At 46.8% G+C, this 14,782-nt stretch overlaps 1 protein-coding gene across 1 annotated transcript in view; it reads right to left on the bottom strand.

Annotated features, from left to right (window-relative positions):
- The window catches only part of Ssb-c31a (single stranded-binding protein c31A), a 123,515-nt gene extending 118,034 nt beyond the window's left edge, over positions 1 to 5,481 (bottom strand). The window contains exon 1 of the mRNA XM_080267137.1: positions 5,371 to 5,481. The gene's annotated coding sequence lies outside the window, so the exon portion shown is untranslated. The remainder of the gene's footprint in view (positions 1 to 5,370) is intronic.
- Between the last annotated feature and the right edge of the window lie 9,301 nt (positions 5,482 to 14,782).

Below are 14,782 nucleotides of genomic sequence, written 5' to 3'. Positions count from 1 at the left end.
AAGTTGTATCAAGCTCTGCCGGCCCCTATATAATGAGCTCAGTCTCTACATTAATTGCCACTTAGATCTACTCCTCATTTTGTTCACATCTCTGTCCTCCCCTGTACAGTTGTTATTATTGTGAGTGCTCAGGAAGTCTCCAACCATCTAGCAGCTGTGTAATTTGAGTATAAGTGTTGTTGCATTTTTTCTTGTACTGTGTAGCATGAGGTGTTGATTCTTGGGCTTAGTAAGGTTTTTGTGATTAATGTAAGGTTATGTCAGCCAATTGTTAATAATAGTTTGTATCTGTAATAATTTATCTTGCATTAACTGAGCATTATTCAGTGTATTTTCATTTTATCAGGGCTGACTTAGATAAATTTACTCTTGCTAATTTCGTGTTAATAGAGGCTATTGCAGTTAACCATATATTTAACCTGTTTTTTGCCATTACATTATCCTTATGAGTCCTGAATGTTTTGTTGTAAGTTTGAGCATTAAACTTTAACTTGTAATTTTACCTAACTCTTTGTTTTGAACCTGGAACTTTGCGGGACAGTTTTCTCTGTTCCGTAACAATGTACATTCACCACCTAAGAAAATGACTGTGATCAATACTCAGGCAACATAATAATCACATGTAGACAGTCCCTAAACTGAGATGGACGCAACCTTCCATTTCTATTATACTGTATTTTGGTAAAGAAACCATTCTTTCTCCAGTATTATATGTAGATAAATAAAAAAATATCCTATTTTCAGGAAAGTAACAAAAAAATTGTATTACAGAGCGTAATTCAAGTTGACCCCACTTTTGCATTTTACATTAAGTTATCTGGCGAGCAGTGGCATCTTTTTCCAGTTTGTGGGGGCTCCTATCCCTCATGACCAGGTAAAGGCTCTTCTTCTCCTGGACAATGTCCCCGCACATCCCACCGAGGAAGAATTGGTTGCAGATGACAGTCGCATTAGGTGCATGTTTTTACCACCTAATACCACTGCTCTGATTCAACCAAAGGACCAGGGTGAGAATGTAGCCATGAAGAGGCTGTATCGACGGAGGTTCCTTGTCAACGTGACGGTTGGTCTCAAGGACAAGGATAAGGCTGGACAAACGAGGGCAGTGGACACTGGAAAACCTGCAGCATTACAACCTGAAGTCTGCTGTGTACAACTGGGTGAGTGCACGGAAGGAAATCTCTGCAAAATAGTTGGTCTCGTCTCCTTCAGAGACACGAGAGCAGACATGACTTTCTGGGCTTTAACATGGGCGACTCCTACACTCGTCTTCGTAACGCTGATGAGGCTGTGGATGTCGATTATGTGCAGGAGTGGTTAGACGATGATGGTGGCAATCCCAGCTATCAGATTGTCCAACTTCAAGATCACCACTTCTGCTGCTGCTGCCCTGCCAGAGTAGAGAGATGAGGATGATGAGGACAATGTGGATGACTTGGAGAAGTGCAGTGCTCCAGCCTGGGCACATTCTAGGCACATCTCAAGCAGGTGATTCAGTATGCTGAGCACCCAGAATGTGACAGAGAGGTGGTGCCTCTTCGCCTCGTGGAGGATCTGCATTCCGTGTGGGAGAGTGTCATCTGACAACTGAATCATTGTTCCTGTTGCCAGTCCAAGATCGACTCCTTTTTCAGGCCTCTGACCCCCACTCAGTCCACCTCTGCTCTGCCACTATCACAATGTCAAACCACACCTTCAACGACGGATCCTAAATTTAGCACGTTGTCAGCTGCTGTCTCTCCTCTGGACATGAGTTTGCGGCTTTCTTCATAGTCACATGAAGTAGGCAGTCCATCATCACGTCCCACTGCCGCTCCCCTGGTCCGACAGCTGGAGATCCTCCTTGACTAACTTCAACTAAGCTTTTCAGACTACACAATTAGAACACACGGGATGTACTGTACAGTGCAACAACTCTGCCCTAAGTGTGTGAGGAATGAAACATCCCTCTTCCCCTCCCATGCCTTATACTGGTTTAAAAAAAGAAGGGGGGGGGGATGTGGAAAAAGTAAAATTAGCACAGAACCCCAACTTCCCATCATCACAGTTTCAACTGTGGCCCTTTACATACACCAGGCTGCATTTCCATGCAACAAGTACTCCATGCATCCATCCACTCCACACCAAAATGGACTATGGTATCTATCCACACCAGCCACTGATGGTATCTGGAAGTAGTCATCTGACGCGAATCTGGGTCAAGCCGCACCGCCAAAGATATTGTGCTTACTCTCAACTTACGGTCAAAGTTGGAGAACTTCCAAGTGATGAGCTGACTGATGCATAATTGTGTCTATAATGAAAGTAATATAAGTACCATAAATGTCAGCAAAGAGAAGTAAATCGTAAATTCAAGTAATGTAAGGAAAATAACGGAAGAAACGTGATATGCCATAATTAATGTGACTGTGTGCAGCATGAGTGTTTAGCTATTGTGCTTTATGCCAGTGTTTATAGTGCCTTACACCAATGTAATCCAAAAAACATGAATGTAAATGTACATAAAATTAGCATGGAACCCCAACTTCCCACCAGCATAGTTTCGACTGTGGCTGCTTTACGTAAACCAGGTTGCATTTTCATACTACAAGTACTATAGTCGTGGCGCATGACTCTGAGGTTGACATTATCTTACCCTGGCAACCTACGTGTGAAAAATGCATTCAATTTCATATCCTATTATACATGAATCAATTCATTATTCACAAATATATCATCATCATCATCCGGACCTCCTTTCCCATCCAAGGGCAAAGGAGGTCCGGATGATGATGATATTCGTGAATAATAATATGATTTGTGTATAACAGGATACGAAATTGGACACACTTTTCACACTTAGGTTGCCAGGGAAAGATAATCTCAACCTCAGAGTCGTGCGCCACGACTATAGTACCGGGTACTTGTAGTATGAAAATGCAACCTGGTTTACGTAAAGCGGCCACAGTCGAAACTATGATATTATACACGAAACAAATATATTATAAACGAATGTTACTATACGCGAACATATTATACATGAAACCGGAAGCACTGTTGATGGGTAGGTTGCCAGGGTACGATAATGACAACCTCAGAGTCGTGTGCCGCGACTATACATGCATCCACACACTCCACACCAAATTGGACTATCTATCCACATCAGCCGTTGGTGGTACCTATCTGAAAGTAGCCATCTGATGCAAAGCTGGCCGTGCTGAACCAAGACACCAGTTTTCGGGCAGAAAACAGCTGTAGTGAGCACTTTTACTAACACTGGGCTTATTTTGACTGCTTTTCAGGTATATTCACAGGAAAAAAAAAAAAGTTGTAAATGGCTGACACTGTGTCACACAGCCTCCCAAACCCTCAGCACTGGGGGCCAGAAAGCCGACAAAGGCTCCGCCACAGAACGGGATAACGAAATTACCCTTACCACTGCCTATTTATCCAAACATAATCTAAATTTTCCTAACAACCCAACCTCATCCTAACCAATTCTATACTAACCTAACCAAACTTTTTCTATATTTATTACTAAGAGGGCCGTACTCACTGCACTGGTGATCGGGGTCATTTTTCTAATTCTTTTTTGTTTCCAAGTGTTATCCAGGGCATGGTGACCATCGCATTTCTTATAAAAATTATGTCTGACGACATTTTTGGATCCACAAGAATAAACCCACCGTATCCAGTATCAAGTGGGGAGGCGGTGGGGCGATCTATCTTACCTCTCTCCCACAAGGCCTGCGGCTAGACTGATGGCTGTGCCATCTAGTGGCGCCTTTGCTCCAATCAGCACTCGTTTTCACTTCACTTGCACGGGAGCAGCACATCAGTGAACTCAAATTTCCTATTAGGATTCCATCCTTGAATTCAAATTTACTTTCAACATGGTGCGTCTTTGTGCTGGCTGTTCCCCTCTTCCACAACAGATTTTGAAGGACTTCTATAAAGATAATGAAAAAACATTAGAAATTTTAGCTGCACATGGTGTCCTTCAATCATCTGTGAGGTGTTCATGTTGTTTGTGACCCTGTAGATACCGTAAGTACAAAAGACAACGGGTTTGTGACGTTACATACGTTATTCCCAAAACCAAGAAACGCTGTGGCTTTACTGTTGCTCATTTCAAAGGAACATTTTTGGAAGAGACCAGCTCTTTCACATTCTCACTTAGTAAATTTAGTTAGGTTATGTTATGTTATGTTAGGTTAGGTTTGGATTGGTTAGGTAGGGGTTGGTGGTTAGGTTAGGTTTGGTTAAGTTTGGTTAGGTAAGATTTGGTTTGCCCGGGTTAGGTTTGGTTATGGTTAAAATGTTTTTTCCGATGGTTATTTTTTGTATGATTTTCACATAAATACCCGGATTTGCTTTGTTTTCCCTCATTTCCCCACCCAAAACCCCACATTCCCACAGATCCCCTAAATTGTAGGGGAGGGGGGGTGGAGGGCAAACAAAGCATTTCCGTCAGAACCGAAGGTCAAAACCACAACAAAAACCTTCAGAAGAAACATGTTTTAACCATAAAATCAAGTACAGCCCTCTTAGTATATTTACCACTTTTCTAACCTATTTTCTGTAACATTTTCATTGTTTATTGACAGTTCCTCTTCATACACAAAAATGCACATGTGTAAACCTTTGCAGTCACTGCATTAATCCAAAGGTAGGTAGAAAATTTTTGTTAGTTTTAAGAAAGTGGCCTTATGTTTCCTTAAGGGTTACCCTAACCTAACCCAACTGAACGATCTAGAGACGAATGAGGTTTGGATGTAAATTGATCCATTGCCCTCTGTAAAAAGCTAATGCCGACATCAACAAACTTAACTTTGAGCTTTTGAGTAACGTGTTTTTGCAGAATTTAGGTGTCCTGAATGAATTACCGTACATGATCTTTACTAACAAATATTTCTGCAGAATCTGGGTGTCATATAAGAATTTACAGTTATGGATGATAATCTGTTACTAAATTTTCATAATGTATTAAAGGGACCTCTCCTGCAGTTTGATCCTACCTTAACTGGCTAATAAAGTACAGTGACTGGCTACACTACAACAGCGGAGTTGACGCGGCTCGCCAGTCTCATGCCAAACGGATTTTTACCAGTCATGACAATGTCATAACCGAAGTCATACTTCTTCATACCTACTGCAGGTATGTATGAAAATGGGTACACCAACGTACTCTGGTGAATTACCAAGAAACCGAATATTCGGGTAAGTTCAACTTCCATAGGGCTCTTGCTCCCTCGATTCGGTAGTCATTAGACTGAAGTTTGATGCCTAATTTCAATATAGAAGCGCCCTATGATTGTCTGCACATTCCAAATATTCTGCATTATCTCGCGGTGACTAATTAGGGATATGTGATGCTGCCTGACAACCCACCTTAAAAATTTTTGGAATGCTATGCCACAGCGTCACTCACGCCTCTTGTCGATGTCGGTTTCAAGCTGCATGGCGCCCACGTACGGGCCGCACGGCTCTAACCGATTTTTTTTTTTTCCCTTTAACTTTGTAATTTGATAATATTTCATATTTCAATGTGTATGAAATTTTAAGTTGCATATTTGATGGAAGAGCCTTTAGTTTGACTTTAGATATTTCTGTTTCAAGACGCTTCATGAAATGCTTGCATGGGTTGGCTGGATCTTCTGTTTGCTTCATTTTCGCAGAGTTTTATGTAAATTTCTTCACTAATACAGTTTTTTAAGTTGTTTCCAAAATTTGAATTTATTTTTTGGGAGAAATTATTTTCCTTCTAAAGTAAGGTAAGGATAGGTTTTTATAGGTGTTTAAGGCTCGACTTCCCGTTCCTAAAACACCTAACACATAGTGGGGTTCTCTTTGGAGACCGGGGGTAGGACAAATAAGAGAGAGGCAGGACTCAGGACTGGGGCCGAACTTCTCGTTCAGGTTCTTGCCGGAGGTAGAGGTCCTCCGCCGTCGAGGCGTAGGGAGTTCCCGCCCGGGCGTTCTGGGGAGGGCCCGTGGTTCCCGAGGGCTGCGGCCCTCAGAGCTAGGCGGCGCCGACAGGGAGGGGCTGCGGCACCTGTCTGCGTCAGGATCCGTCAGGTGGGTTCTTTCCAGGGCCAGTCGTAGGGAGCAGAGGCCGGGAGAAGCTATAGGGCCTCTCCAGTACTCTACTTCCTGTGCGTCGGGGGTCAGGGAACTTGCCTCACGCTGGGGCGGCGGGGCTGCTCTCTGCCACTTCCGGCCGTGGGGCCCGGCTACTGGCCGTGGCTTTCCTAGGGCGCGACCACAAGGCGCCGAGGCCCGACTACTGGCCGTGGCCTGAGAGGGTGAATAACTGCCAGCAAACCCAGGGACACCTTCGGAGCGGCTACCAGCCGTCTGACGAAGGCAGGAGCTGCTACAGGCCAACTCCTGCAGGAGGGGTGGAGAGCGGCTACAGGCCGACTCAGGGACAACACCTTCAGAGCGGCTACCAGCCATGTGATGAAGGCGGGAGCGGCTGCAGGCCGACTCCTTCAGCAGGAATGAGGAGCAGCTACAGGCCGACTCAGGGGCAACGCCTTTGGAGCGGCTACCGGCCGTCTGACGAAGGCGGGAGCAGCTACAGGCCGATTCCTGCAGGAGGGGTGTGGAGTGGCTAGAGGCCGACTCCTGCAGGAGGGGTGTGGAGCGGCTACAGGCCAACTCGGGCAACACCTTCGGAGCGGCTACCGGCCGTCTGACGAAGTTGGGAGTGGCTACAGGCCAACTCCTTCAGGAGGGGGTGTGGAGCAACTACCAGCCGTCTCCGGAAGGACACCTTCTGATGAAGGCAGGAGAGGCTACCGGCCGTCTCCTGGTTACCCTCAGGTCGGCTACTGGCCAATTCCTTAGCGAGGGGCGGGCGGCTACTGGCCGTCCCAAGAGGGAAGACACCTTCAGAGAGGCTACTGGCCGTCTCCTGAAGAAGGTGGGAGGGGCTACAGGCCGGCTCCTTAGGGGCACTGGGAGGAGCTGGACAGACAGCTCCACCCCGAGGTTGGTTGGTGGAAACTTGCCTGGAAGGTAGTGCAGGATTCCTGCTTTGGCGACGGCGGGCGGGCTCCGAGTCACTGGGGCGTACAGCCCAGGCTGACTTGGGCCATTGTAGCACCAGGTCTCGGTGCGCTGCTGTTGCTCCGCCGTGGGGTCCTTGTGGGAGTGTCTGGGAGTTCACAGGGGCATTATACTGAATTCCTGGTGGAGGTGGTTGGGGATTCCAAGGGACACTATGCTGTATTTCAGTTCTGAAGTACTGAAACTGAAATGATAAGAGCAGAAGACATGATAACTGTAATGCCCTGTTTTTAGGTTTGGCTTCTCGTCCCGTAAACGCCTAGCGTATAGCGGGGCTCTCTTTCGAGACCGGGGCTTGACAAATAAGAGAGAGGCAGGACACAAAAACTCCAGGCAACAACCTTACACGTGTATTACTTAGTTGGACGGGGGAAGGAGTAGATGTTACAGGCACAAGTACACTGGGCGATTACAAACTCATGTCTAAATATGGTTAGCAGTATCACGCCAGATGCTGTTTTGTGTCACAGACAGTGAATAGCACTTGAGGCAGAGTGTCCTTAATTAGTACACTTATCACTTAAGTACACTTAAGTACATTTCGCAGACCAGTCGAGAAGACGACTCTATGCTGCGCTGTCAGACATTAGGCTGTATAATGGCTGTGGTGGTGGTGTGGATGGATCAAACTTAAATCCTGCATTCTTCCAGTGGTCGTCCAGGCGTTTCTTGAACAAATTGACTGATTCAACTTTGGCAACTTCTGATGGGAGACCATTCCATTTATTGACTGTCTGATAGTAGAAGCTACTGCGTTGCACACCGAATACCCCATCAGCAGGGATTAATCCCCGAACTAGACCTCATCAGATCATATAGCCCTGCTAGGGTTACAGGAGAGCGCTACCCCTCCCAGCACGGCAGCCACCGGGTGGGGTGAGAACTCGCAACCTCACGATTACGAGCCCGACACCCTACCACCGAGCTACCGCGCTCCCCCCCCCCCATCAGCAGGACGATGCTGGAATAACTGTCTGTTGTGCTGACGGCTTGGTCTGTCCTGGGGCTTGAAGGATGCTGGAAGTATTTCTCATTCATAAATGCTGAAGTGCTTCCAGAGCTCTATCATGTCCCCTCTATGCCTTCTATATTTCAGTGTTGGTAAAGTTAGGTACCTGAGTCTCTCTGGACAGTCAAGATGTCCAAGTCCATCCATCAACTTAGTAGCTCTTATTTGTACATGTTCTATCTTGTTTTCTAGGCTCTTGCTGATGGGTGACCAAACGGCTTGTGCATATTCCAGTTGGCTTCGAGCAAAGGCTGTGTACAGGGGTCTGAACATGCTTGGACTGAGGTGGGAGAAGACCCGTCGAATAGGACCCATAATTGAGCTGGACAGCTTAACCTTTCCTAAAATGTGCTCCTGAAATTTCAAGGTTGCGTCCACAATTACACCAAGGTCTTTTTCTGATTCCACATGCTCCAGCTCAAATCCACAGATTGTGTAACGGTGGGCATATATAATATTCTCGAAAGCTCCCAGGGAAAGTACTTTACATTTCGATGCATGGGTTAAAATTAAGCAGCCACTTCTCAGACCAAATTTGCATTTTGACTAAGTCACGTTGCAACTCATAAGAGTCCTGAAGGCTTGTGATTTGTCGGAGAATTTTAGTATAATCCGCAAACAAGTACGAGTTGGATTCTATAGCCTCAGGGAGGTCATTGATATATATAATAAAGAGGGTGGGCCCCAGGACACTCCTCTGGGGAATACCACTCAGTACAGGAACTCTGGATGACCTTACACCATTGACAACGATTGATTGGTGCTTTGCGGTTAGAAAACTATTAATCCAGATAAGAATTCTCTCTCTAATGCCGTAATTCACAAGCTTAGACAGCAGGCGACGGTGGGGGACAGAGTCAAAGGCTTTGGCATAGTCCAAGTATATCACATCGATAACTCCACCCCTGGCAACAACTTCAGAGCAATGATCGAGGTAGTGTAGCAATTGGAGCACAGTGGAGCGACCATGTATAAAGCCAGATTGTTTGTGGGAGAGGGCATTATTATCAGGTAGGTAATCAGTTATTGCCTTGCAAATGATGGATTCAAGAATCTTGCACAGAATTGCCGTAAGACTTATGGAGCGATAGTTAGCAGCCGAATTCTTAGAACCTTTCTTGTAGATAGGGGCAACCAGGGCCTCCTTCCAGTCCAGAGGCAGCTCTCCAAATTCAATACTCTTGCGGTACAGGACAGTAATGGGCTCAGGTAAATGGGTGGATAGCTCTTTAATGATTCTGGGACGAATCTCGTCTGGGCCACAGCGTTTACTAACATTAACCGACCTCAGCTTCTTAAGGACACTTGATCTGGATACATGGGGTGTGACAATGCAGTTATGTACCTGTACAGGAAGTTGTGGGATGGGTCCAATGGGTTCTCTAGTGTATACTGAAGCAAACTGCTTCTGTAGTATCTCCGCCTTCTGCTTATCGTCATGACATATGGTTCCGGGATCCCCTGGATCTGCCAGCAAGGGCGCCACTCCTGATTTTGTTTTTAGTTTAGTCTTGGTAAACTTCCAAAATGCCTTAGGCTGAACCTCGGCTTGCTCTGCGATCCCCCTCTCATGTTTCCTTTTAACCTTGCGGCACATTTGCTGATATTTGTTTCTCAATTTTACATACTCAAGTCTGTAGGTTTCTGTATCCCTATGATACCGGTTAGTGTTCCACTTACGATAGGCTTTATTCTTTTTCTTAATTAAGTTTCTTAGCTCTTCAGATATAGGGAACTCATATTTCCAGTGAGGTTTATTTCCAATTACAGCTGTAGATATAAATTTTTCTCTCAGTTCCAATAGTTTTTCCTTAATCAATTTCCAGGTTTCTTCTGTATTCAGATTATAGGTGGTTTCTTCAAAATTGAGTAACCAGTCAGATTCCACAAGGGATGCTCTCATGGCATTATAATCACCTTTATTATATAAGAATACTTTTTTCATCCGAGGTATTGATTCTGTATAACAGTGAAATTTGAAAGTCAGCAGTACATGGTCACTTGATCCAAGAGGCGCGAGATATTGAATGTCAGATATCATGGCCACTTCATTAGTTAGAATTAAATCCAAAAGTGAAGGGGTATCGGTTCCCCTGACTCTAGTAGGTTGGTCAACATGTTGGTACAGAAAACAATCTTGGATGGCCTGTATAAACTTTGATTCAAAAGAGTTTTCGGATTCAGATGAGGTCTGCAGATTCCAGTTAATATGAGGGGCATTAAAGTCACCCATCAAGCATACATGAGGATGAGGGCCGTTACAAACTGTATATACTGTACAAGGTTATTAAGAGCTTCATTGTTGGAGTCTGAAGCATTAGGACTTCTATATACACATCCAAGTAGTGGCCTGTCTCCTCCCCTCAACTACATCTCAAGAAGGATTACTTCACTAAATGTCGACAGGATGCTGATCTGGGAGACTGCCTTGTCAAGGGTTTCATGAAGATATATTATTATGCCTCTATCATTACTAGGCTCCAGACAGCAGGCATAAAGTATAAAATTATCAATAGTAAAGTCCTGTATTAATCTCTCGTTAAAATGTTTGGGTTTCACCTCTGTTATAGCCACGGCTGGATTAAGCATGTGGGAGGCCCCTTTCCAACTCCCCCAGTGGCATACACCACAGACTGGTAACCTAAATCCTAATATATAGATAGGACACTTTTAGTTAGGAAATACTGAACGGGGACTATTCATCCAATGCTGTAATATGTAATGCATAAACACGAAATGAAATGAACACAAGTTGCTCTGGTGGGAGGCCCCCTCTTGGTGGGTGGCCCAGGGCCCGGGCCCCTTGGGCCCCCCCCCTTAATCCGGCGGTGGTTATAGCTATGATGTGGGGTTTGATTTCGGGGATTCTAGCCTTGAGCTCGGATAATTTGTTTGATGTGAGGGTATCCCCATTTGTGTAGGCCACCGTTAAGGAGTATAATCCTGACTCACAAAGTATGGTGTTATTTGTGGATTTAAGGCTAGAATACATAGATATGTCTCTATTAGTTACACTTGCTATTTTGTTCTTATTACTACTCAGTTTGTCTGGTAGACCTCCTCGTTTATACTTAATACTTAATTCCAAAACCATGTCTTGAATCAGTGGGCTCATTACTTCGATTCCCTCAATATCGTCAGGCTTGCACATTACATTGGATGTTATTCTAGCAGTGACAAAGGTCCTGAACAGGCAGTGAATATGAAAATAGTATTTTATAAAACTTTTGAATTTTGAATTATATGCTTGCTTATACATTCTTATAGTCCCCATTGTTATGGTAACCTTGCACATCCTACATTTAGCCCGTCCCGAGATTGCATGCTCAATACCAAAGTTCTTTAAAGACACATTAACCTCCTTATGAGACACTGTGTTGTTACCCTCGACTTCCTCAGTTAATGTTGGGCCTCCTGGGTCACCTTCTGCAGCCTCATGTTCCAAGGGGGCCCCCTCACCAGCCACCTGATGCGAGCATCCACTGGAAGTTGGGTATTTAGTTTTTTTGCCTCCTCCAAAAGAGACTTTTTTTTCTGTCCTCTGATCATGGGTCATATCATGAACTATACTAATGGAGGGTTTACAGGCTGCAACATCTTCAGGGCCTCTATTCACCTCTTGGCATTTTCTCCATGCACCTAGTTGTTAAGGTTAAGGTTATTCCTCGTTGGGGAGTGTTGCTTATGACACTGGGGTCTGATTATGGTCTTAGTATTATGAGATATTTTCTGATGGTAGCGTATTTACCTCGTTAGACTCGACTCTTACTGGGTGGCCGTATTTGTGTTTAAACTGTTACTGTCACTCACTCCACCACTTTGGTATTATCATTGACTCTTATCGGAGGGGTAGCTCACTGCTCCGTCTCTTATACCCCTTGGTCACATACTGTACACTGTTCACTGTAGTTATTATTCACTCCACCACTCCGGTATTATTACTGACTTCCATTAGAGGTTTAGTTCACTATTCTGCCTTTGCATCATTTGATCACTGACACTGCACTAGTATTGTCACTCCGGTTGAATCTGGCGCCGTGGCGGTCAGGGGCACGGGCGGAGGGGCAGCACAGCTCCGCTACTGTTGGGGCTGGGCACCATCGGGCACCCCTAATACAACCTCCATCACCCTCATGCTACATCAGGCCTAATTGAAATATCCATCTGCCTCTATCCCTGGGGAAAACGCCTGCACCTGTCCTCAGCATAAAGCTGCCACCCTCACCGGTCGCCAGCATGCGGCTGAGGCCCTCAGAGTAGCGACCATCTCCAGCTGTGAGGATACGACGTGCCACCTGGGCACCGATCTATGGCAGAAAGCAGCACATCCATGGCGCCCATCACCTCCTCCAGTTCCTCTACACAGCCTCCCAAGCATCCACTCTCTACATCACCTGCATCCCTCACCACGACCAAAACCTGGCAACCACACAATGGACCACCCTCCTCCAGCAGCCGACTCCAGCCCACAGCACTGACACCATCAAGACCTACTACCTCCAGCCACGGGGACGTGACTTTTCCCACCAAGACGGAGGTGAAATACTAGCCGTGGCAACTGGGGGCACCACAACACCCCTTGGAGGCGACTACGGAGGGGTTTTGAGGGTGCGCGCACAGTCCATGCAATATGGGCATATGTCCCATATGGCCCTGCACCCCTATTCCATGGAGCGCGCCTGGCACAAACATCTCAGTCCGGATGCATTACCCTCCGGCCGAGCCAACCCTCGCCAGGATCAGGGTGGAGCTGAGAATTCAGTTCCAGGCAGCACCCCAGTGACGGCCTGTAGCTGCACAATAAACGAGACGGCCTGTAGCCGCTCAGGTACAGTGACGGCCTGTAGCTGCACAATAAACGAGACGGCCTGTAGCCGCTCAGGTACAGTGACGGCCTGTAGCTGCACGATAAACGAGACGGCCTGTAGCCGCTCAGGTACAGTGACGGCCTGTAGCTGCGCCTAAAAGGAGACGGCCTGTAGCTGCTCCCGGTGCTGCCCACCCCCCCTGCAGAACCAGTGACGGCCTGCAGCCGCACCTGGGGAGAGAGTGGTACGCCCTCTCTCCTTCAACAGTTGCCTCGAGGGATATGACACCGGTGACGGCTGGTAGCTGCACCAGTAGGCAGGAGACGGCCTGTAGCCACTCCCTGCCTTCACGTCGCCCCTCATACGGGACTTTGGCAATGACCTGTAGCCGTGCCCATGGACAGGTGACAGCCTGTAGCCGCACTTCACCCACTGTCCCATCAGGAATTTGGGCCCCTGTGATGGCAGGTAGCCATACCTACAGGAAAGGGATGGCCTGTAGCCACCCTCCTCCTGTTGCCCATGGGACCTTTTGATGATGGCCTGCAGCCACATTAGGAAGAGACACCTAAAAAGTCTCTCACCCCCTGTGACTTCACAACCTGAGGGCTACCTTTGCTCAGCCTGCCCCTCCTGTGGCACAGCAGGTCGCTCCTCCACCTCCCCGGACCGAGGCAGCCCCCAGAAGGAGAACCTCTGCCTAGAGGACCGGTGGAGAGGCCCTGTATTGTCCCCGGGAGTGTACTCCATCCAGCTGGCGCCAGAGAGAGAGCAGAACCTGACACACTCCTGCCAGAGGCAACGCTGCAGTAAGACCCTTAGGCAGAACAACGGGAGAGAGACCACAGCCGACAGACCTTCGACGGCGCCTCCAATACCCCGGGGCGTGACCTTTCCAGTCCCAGGCGACGACAACACCCTTCCCAAACCAGACACAGACAGGAGTGCCTACAGGAGTTGTTTGGCCCCAGCCCAAGGGGCCAGACTCCTATACCCAGCCCCACCAGTGAGGGGCTTTTTAGCATGCCCGACTCCAGTACACAATGGGCGATGACGCCCCTGCTGGTAGTCCTGTGGCCTTTGGCAGAAAGGACACCTGAAGGGACTCTGCCGACACCTGGCCGACACCTGCAGGTTCCCAGGACTCCTTTGTCCAGCCTGAGCCCTCGACCCTTTCCCACCAAACTGTGACTACTCCAGAAAGACTGAATATAGTGCCCATACAGTGAATGGTGAAGATACTGAGTGATGAAGGCAGTATTCGAATCATTACTCCATGGACAGTGCATACCTGCCTATTTACAGTGTCGGAAATAATACTCTACCACTACTTAGTGTAAAACGGGACACTAGCACCAAGACTGTGAGATATTCGCAGCCCTAGACTGAAATTGTGTGCGACCTCAACTTAATTATTTTACAGTGTCTGTCCTATATCCTCGTGACAGAGTATCCTGCGAGATTCGTATAATATATCTGCCAGACTGAGTCCTGTCTAACACCCCCTGACATGGTATAGAGTACTGAGTGTTTCCGTTTGTATTGTACTGAAGAATGTAGTAATATACGTGTAGGGTAGTTGCCCAGAGTTTTTATGCCCTGTTCCTCTTGTGGTGTATCCTTGCTCCGGTGTAGATAAAGAACCCGGCTATATCAGAGGTGTTCCTAGGACGGAAAGCCTACCTAAAAACATCTAACATAACATGTATAAATAGTGTTATGCTACGTGTTCTGAGTCCAACTTCTTGTTCTCTGGACACGAGCGATTGATCTGGGGTTCCTTTGAAGACCGAGTCTAGAGCATGCAACTAGAGGAACAGGGCATAAAAACTCAGATCAACCAACCTTACACGTATATTGCTACAAAGTCAACACAATGCTTAGTACAACTTAATACTGTTATGCAGCGTAG

The sequence above is a fragment of the Coenobita brevimanus genome, chromosome 23 (genome assembly GCF_032717465.1).
Source record: "Coenobita brevimanus isolate Jiangsu-jjx chromosome 23, ASM3271746v2, whole genome shotgun sequence".
Classification (NCBI taxonomy): domain Eukaryota; kingdom Metazoa; phylum Arthropoda; class Malacostraca; order Decapoda; family Coenobitidae; genus Coenobita; species Coenobita brevimanus.
Note: the sequence above shows the minus strand (reverse complement) of the source record. Positions and strands in the feature narration are given on the sequence as shown.